Source organism: Symphalangus syndactylus, chromosome 8 (assembly GCF_028878055.3).
Source record: "Symphalangus syndactylus isolate Jambi chromosome 8, NHGRI_mSymSyn1-v2.1_pri, whole genome shotgun sequence".
Lineage (NCBI taxonomy): Eukaryota > Metazoa > Chordata > Mammalia > Primates > Hylobatidae > Symphalangus > Symphalangus syndactylus.
In genome coordinates this window covers 153,280,049-153,288,337 of record NC_072430.2, presented here as the reverse complement: position 1 = coordinate 153,288,337, position 8,289 = coordinate 153,280,049, and positions in this window count along the sequence as shown.

The window sequence follows — 8,289 nt, the reverse complement described above, 5'->3', positions numbered from 1 at the left end:
AACCCTAACCCTAACCCTAACCCTAACCCTAACCCTAACCCTAACCCTAACCCTAACCCTAACCCTAACCCTAACCCTAACCCTAACCCTAACCCTAACCCTAACCCTAACCCTAACCCTAACCCTAACCCTAACCCTAACCCTAACCCTAACCCTAACCCTAACCCTAACCCTAACCCTAACCCTAACCCTAACCCTAACCCTAACCCTAACCCTAACCCTAACCCTAACCCTAACCCTAACCCTAACCCTAACCCTAACCCTAACCCTAACCCTAACCCTAACCCTAACCCTAACCCTAACCCTAACCCTAACCCTAACCCTAACCCTAACCCTAACCCTAACCCTAACCCTAACCCTAACCCTAACCCTAACCCTAACCCTAACCCTAACCCTAACCCTAACCCTAACCCTAACCCTAACCCTAACCCTAACCCTAACCCTAACCCTAACCCTAACCCTAACCCTAACCCTAACCCTAACCCTAACCCTAACCCTAACCCTAACCCTAACCCTAACCCTAACCCTAACCCTAACCCTAACCCTAACCCTAACCCTAACCCTAACCCTAACCCTAACCCTAACCCTAACCCTAACCCTAACCCTAACCCTAACCCTAACCCTAACCCTAACCCTAACCCTAACCCTAACCCTAACCCTAACCCTAACCCTAACCCTAACCCTAACCCTAACCCTAACCCTAACCCTAACCCTAACCCTAACCCTAACCCTAACCCTAACCCTAACCCTAACCCTAACCCTAACCCTAACCCTAACCCTAACCCTAACCCTAACCCTAACCCTAACCCTAACCCTAACCCTAACCCTAACCCTAACCCTAACCCTAACCCTAACCCTAACCCTAACCCTAACCCTAACCCTAACCCTAACCCTAACCCTAACCCTAACCCTAACCCTAACCCTAACCCTAACCCTAACCCTAACCCTAACCCTAACCCTAACCCTAACCCTAACCCTAACCCTAACCCTAACCCTAACCCTAACCCTAACCCTAACCCTAACCCTAACCCTAACCCTAACCCTAACCCTAACCCTAACCCTAACCCTAACCCTAACCCTAACCCTAACCCTAACCCTAACCCTAACCCTAACCCTAACCCTAACCCTAACCCTAACCCTAACCCTAACCCTAACCCTAACCCTAACCCTAACCCTAACCCTAACCCTAACCCTAACCCTAACCCTAACCCTAACCCTAACCCTAACCCTAACCCTAACCCTAACCCTAACCCTAACCCTAACCCTAACCCTAACCCTAACCCTAACCCTAACCCTAACCCTAACCCTAACCCTAACCCTAACCCTAACCCTAACCCTAACCCTAACCCTAACCCTAACCCTAACCCTAACCCTAACCCTAACCCTAACCCTAACCCTAACCCTAACCCTAACCCTAACCCTAACCCTAACCCTAACCCTAACCCTAACCCTAACCCTAACCCTAACCCTAACCCTAACCCTAACCCTAACCCTAACCCTAACCCTAACCCTAACCCTAACCCTAACCCTAACCCTAACCCTAACCCTAACCCTAACCCTAACCCTAACCCTAACCCTAACCCTAACCCTAACCCTAACCCTAACCCTAACCCTAACCCTAACCCTAACCCTAACCCTAACCCTAACCCTAACCCTAACCCTAACCCTAACCCTAACCCTAACCCTAACCCTAACCCTAACCCTAACCCTAACCCTAACCCTAACCCTAACCCTAACCCTAACCCTAACCCTAACCCTAACCCTAACCCTAACCCTAACCCTAACCCTAACCCTAACCCTAACCCTAACCCTAACCCTAACCCTAACCCTAACCCTAACCCTAACCCTAACCCTAACCCTAACCCTAACCCTAACCCTAACCCTAACCCTAACCCTAACCCTAACCCTAACCCTAACCCTAACCCTAACCCTAACCCTAACCCTAACCCTAACCCTAACCCTAACCCTAACCCTAACCCTAACCCTAACCCTAACCCTAACCCTAACCCTAACCCTAACCCTAACCCTAACCCTAACCCTAACCCTAACCCTAACCCTAACCCTAACCCTAACCCTAACCCTAACCCTAACCCTAACCCTAACCCTAACCCTAACCCTAACCCTAACCCTAACCCTAACCCTAACCCTAACCCTAACCCTAACCCTAACCCTAACCCTAACCCTAACCCTAACCCTAACCCTAACCCTAACCCTAACCCTAACCCTAACCCTAACCCTAACCCTAACCCTAACCCTAACCCTAACCCTAACCCTAACCCTAACCCTAACCCTAACCCTAACCCTAACCCTAACCCTAACCCTAACCCTAACCCTAACCCTAACCCTAACCCTAACCCTAACCCTAACCCTAACCCTAACCCTAACCCTAACCCTAACCCTAACCCTAACCCTAACCCTAACCCTAACCCTAACCCTAACCCTAACCCTAACCCTAACCCTAACCCTAACCCTAACCCTAACCCTAACCCTAACCCTAACCCTAACCCTAACCCTAACCCTAACCCTAACCCTAACCCTAACCCTAACCCTAACCCTAACCCTAACCCTAACCCTAACCCTAACCCTAACCCTAACCCTAACCCTAACCCTAACCCTAACCCTAACCCTAACCCTAACCCTAACCCTAACCCTAACCCTAACCCTAACCCTAACCCTAACCCTAACCCTAACCCTAACCCTAACCCTAACCCTAACCCTAACCCTAACCCTAACCCTAACCCTAACCCTAACCCTAACCCTAACCCTAACCCTAACCCTAACCCTAACCCTAACCCTAACCCTAACCCTAACCCTAACCCTAACCCTAACCCTAACCCTAACCCTAACCCTAACCCTAACCCTAACCCTAACCCTAACCCTAACCCTAACCCTAACCCTAACCCTAACCCTAACCCTAACCCTAACCCTAACCCTAACCCTAACCCTAACCCTAACCCTAACCCTAACCCTAACCCTAACCCTAACCCTAACCCTAACCCTAACCCTAACCCTAACCCTAACCCTAACCCTAACCCTAACCCTAACCCTAACCCTAACCCTAACCCTAACCCTAACCCTAACCCTAACCCTAACCCTAACCCTAACCCTAACCCTAACCCTAACCCTAACCCTAACCCTAACCCTAACCCTAACCCTAACCCTAACCCTAACCCTAACCCTAACCCTAACCCTAACCCTAACCCTAACCCTAACCCTAACCCTAACCCTAACCCTAACCCTAACCCTAACCCTAACCCTAACCCTAACCCTAACCCTAACCCTAACCCTAACCCTAACCCTAACCCTAACCCTAACCCTAACCCTAACCCTAACCCTAACCCTAACCCTAACCCTAACCCTAACCCTAACCCTAACCCTAACCCTAACCCTAACCCTAACCCTAACCCTAACCCTAACCCTAACCCTAACCCTAACCCTAACCCTAACCCTAACCCTAACCCTAACCCTAACCCTAACCCTAACCCTAACCCTAACCCTAACCCTAACCCTAACCCTAACCCTAACCCTAACCCTAACCCTAACCCTAACCCTAACCCTAACCCTAACCCTAACCCTAACCCTAACCCTAACCCTAACCCTAACCCTAACCCTAACCCTAACCCTAACCCTAACCCTAACCCTAACCCTAACCCTAACCCTAACCCTAACCCTAACCCTAACCCTAACCCTAACCCTAACCCTAACCCTAACCCTAACCCTAACCCTAACCCTAACCCTAACCCTAACCCTAACCCTAACCCTAACCCTAACCCTAACCCTAACCCTAACCCTAACCCTAACCCTAACCCTAACCCTAACCCTAACCCTAACCCTAACCCTAACCCTAACCCTAACCCTAACCCTAACCCTAACCCTAACCCTAACCCTAACCCTAACCCTAACCCTAACCCTAACCCTAACCCTAACCCTAACCCTAACCCTAACCCTAACCCTAACCCTAACCCTAACCCTAACCCTAACCCTAACCCTAACCCTAACCCTAACCCTAACCCTAACCCTAACCCTAACCCTAACCCTAACCCTAACCCTAACCCTAACCCTAACCCTAACCCTAACCCTAACCCTAACCCTAACCCTAACCCTAACCCTAACCCTAACCCTAACCCTAACCCTAACCCTAACCCTAACCCTAACCCTAACCCTAACCCTAACCCTAACCCTAACCCTAACCCTAACCCTAACCCTAACCCTAACCCTAACCCTAACCCTAACCCTAACCCTAACCCTAACCCTAACCCTAACCCTAACCCTAACCCTAACCCTAACCCTAACCCTAACCCTAACCCTAACCCTAACCCTAACCCTAACCCTAACCCTAACCCTAACCCTAACCCTAACCCTAACCCTAACCCTAACCCTAACCCTAACCCTAACCCTAACCCTAACCCTAACCCTAACCCTAACCCTAACCCTAACCCTAACCCTAACCCTAACCCTAACCCTAACCCTAACCCTAACCCTAACCCTAACCCTAACCCTAACCCTAACCCTAACCCTAACCCTAACCCTAACCCTAACCCTAACCCTAACCCTAACCCTAACCCTAACCCTAACCCTAACCCTAACCCTAACCCTAACCCTAACCCTAACCCTAACCCTAACCCTAACCCTAACCCTAACCCTAACCCTAACCCTAACCCTAACCCTAACCCTAACCCTAACCCTAACCCTAACCCTAACCCTAACCCTAACCCTAACCCTAACCCTAACCCTAACCCTAACCCTAACCCTAACCCTAACCCTAACCCTAACCCTAACCCTAACCCTAACCCTAACCCTAACCCTAACCCTAACCCTAACCCTAACCCTAACCCTAACCCTAACCCTAACCCTAACCCTAACCCTAACCCTAACCCTAACCCTAACCCTAACCCTAACCCTAACCCTAACCCTAACCCTAACCCTAACCCTAACCCTAACCCTAACCCTAACCCTAACCCTAACCCTAACCCTAACCCTAACCCTAACCCTAACCCTAACCCTAACCCTAACCCTAACCCTAACCCTAACCCTAACCCTAACCCTAACCCTAACCCTAACCCTAACCCTAACCCTAACCCTAACCCTAACCCTAACCCTAACCCTAACCCTAACCCTAACCCTAACCCTAACCCTAACCCTAACCCTAACCCTAACCCTAACCCTAACCCTAACCCTAACCCTAACCCTAACCCTAACCCTAACCCTAACCCTAACCCTAACCCTAACCCTAACCCTAACCCTAACCCTAACCCTAACCCTAACCCTAACCCTAACCCTAACCCTAACCCTAACCCTAACCCTAACCCTAACCCTAACCCTAACCCTAACCCTAACCCTAACCCTAACCCTAACCCTAACCCTAACCCTAACCCTAACCCTAACCCTAACCCTAACCCTAACCCTAACCCTAACCCTAACCCTAACCCTAACCCTAACCCTAACCCTAACCCTAACCCTAACCCTAACCCTAACCCTAACCCTAACCCTAACCCTAACCCTAACCCTAACCCTAACCCTAACCCTAACCCTAACCCTAACCCTAACCCTAACCCTAACCCTAACCCTAACCCTAACCCTAACCCTAACCCTAACCCTAACCCTAACCCTAACCCTAACCCTAACCCTAACCCTAACCCTAACCCTAACCCTAACCCTAACCCTAACCCTAACCCTAACCCTAACCCTAACCCTAACCCTAACCCTAACCCTAACCCTAACCCTAACCCTAACCCTAACCCTAACCCTAACCCTAACCCTAACCCTAACCCTAACCCTAACCCTAACCCTAACCCTAACCCTAACCCTAACCCTAACCCTAACCCTAACCCTAACCCTAACCCTAACCCTAACCCTAACCCTAACCCTAACCCTAACCCTAACCCTAACCCTAACCCTAACCCTAACCCTAACCCTAACCCTAACCCTAACCCTAACCCTAACCCTAACCCTAACCCTAACCCTAACCCTAACCCTAACCCTAACCCTAACCCTAACCCTAACCCTAACCCTAACCCTAACCCTAACCCTAACCCTAACCCTAACCCTAACCCTAACCCTAACCCTAACCCTAACCCTAACCCTAACCCTAACCCTAACCCTAACCCTAACCCTAACCCTAACCCTAACCCTAACCCTAACCCTAACCCTAACCCTAACCCTAACCCTAACCCTAACCCTAACCCTAACCCTAACCCTAACCCTAACCCTAACCCTAACCCTAACCCTAACCCTAACCCTAACCCTAACCCTAACCCTAACCCTAACCCTAACCCTAACCCTAACCCTAACCCTAACCCTAACCCTAACCCTAACCCTAACCCTAACCCTAACCCTAACCCTAACCCTAACCCTAACCCTAACCCTAACCCTAACCCTAACCCTAACCCTAACCCTAACCCTAACCCTAACCCTAACCCTAACCCTAACCCTAACCCTAACCCTAACCCTAACCCTAACCCTAACCCTAACCCTAACCCTAACCCTAACCCTAACCCTAACCCTAACCCTAACCCTAACCCTAACCCTAACCCTAACCCTAACCCTAACCCTAACCCTAACCCTAACCCTAACCCTAACCCTAACCCTAACCCTAACCCTAACCCTAACCCTAACCCTAACCCTAACCCTAACCCTAACCCTAACCCTAACCCTAACCCTAACCCTAACCCTAACCCTAACCCTAACCCTAACCCTAACCCTAACCCTAACCCTAACCCTAACCCTAACCCTAACCCTAACCCTAACCCTAACCCTAACCCTAACCCTAACCCTAACCCTAACCCTAACCCTAACCCTAACCCTAACCCTAACCCTAACCCTAACCCTAACCCTAACCCTAACCCTAACCCTAACCCTAACCCTAACCCTAACCCTAACCCTAACCCTAACCCTAACCCTAACCCTAACCCTAACCCTAACCCTAACCCTAACCCTAACCCTAACCCTAACCCTAACCCTAACCCTAACCCTAACCCTAACCCTAACCCTAACCCTAACCCTAACCCTAACCCTAACCCTAACCCTAACCCTAACCCTAACCCTAACCCTAACCCTAACCCTAACCCTAACCCTAACCCTAACCCTAACCCTAACCCTAACCCTAACCCTAACCCTAACCCTAACCCTAACCCTAACCCTAACCCTAACCCTAACCCTAACCCTAACCCTAACCCTAACCCTAACCCTAACCCTAACCCTAACCCTAACCCTAACCCTAACCCTAACCCTAACCCTAACCCTAACCCTAACCCTAACCCTAACCCTAACCCTAACCCTAACCCTAACCCTAACCCTAACCCTAACCCTAACCCTAACCCTAACCCTAACCCTAACCCTAACCCTAACCCTAACCCTAACCCTAACCCTAACCCTAACCCTAACCCTAACCCTAACCCTAACCCTAACCCTAACCCTAACCCTAACCCTAACCCTAACCCTAACCCTAACCCTAACCCTAACCCTAACCCTAACCCTAACCCTAACCCTAACCCTAACCCTAACCCTAACCCTAACCCTAACCCTAACCCTAACCCTAACCCTAACCCTAACCCTAACCCTAACCCTAACCCTAACCCTAACCCTAACCCTAACCCTAACCCTAACCCTAACCCTAACCCTAACCCTAACCCTAACCCTAACCCTAACCCTAACCCTAACCCTAACCCTAACCCTAACCCTAACCCTAACCCTAACCCTAACCCTAACCCTAACCCTAACCCTAACCCTAACCCTAACCCTAACCCTAACCCTAACCCTAACCCTAACCCTAACCCTAACCCTAACCCTAACCCTAACCCTAACCCTAACCCTAACCCTAACCCTAACCCTAACCCTAACCCTAACCCTAACCCTAACCCTAACCCTAACCCTAACCCTAACCCTAACCCTAACCCTAACCCTAACCCTAACCCTAACCCTAACCCTAACCCTAACCCTAACCCTAACCCTAACCCTAACCCTAACCCTAACCCTAACCCTAACCCTAACCCTAACCCTAACCCTAACCCTAACCCTAACCCTAACCCTAACCCTAACCCTAACCCTAACCCTAACCCTAACCCTAACCCTAACCCAACCCTAACCCTAACCCTAACCCTAACCCTAACCCTAACCCTAACCCTAACCCTAACCCTAACCCTAACCCTAACCCTAACCCTAACCCTAACCCTAACCCTAACCCTAACCCTAACCCTAACCCTAACCCTAACCTAACCCTAACCTAACCCTAACCCTAACCCTAACCCTAACCCTAACCCTAACCCCTAACCCTAACCCCTAACCCTAACC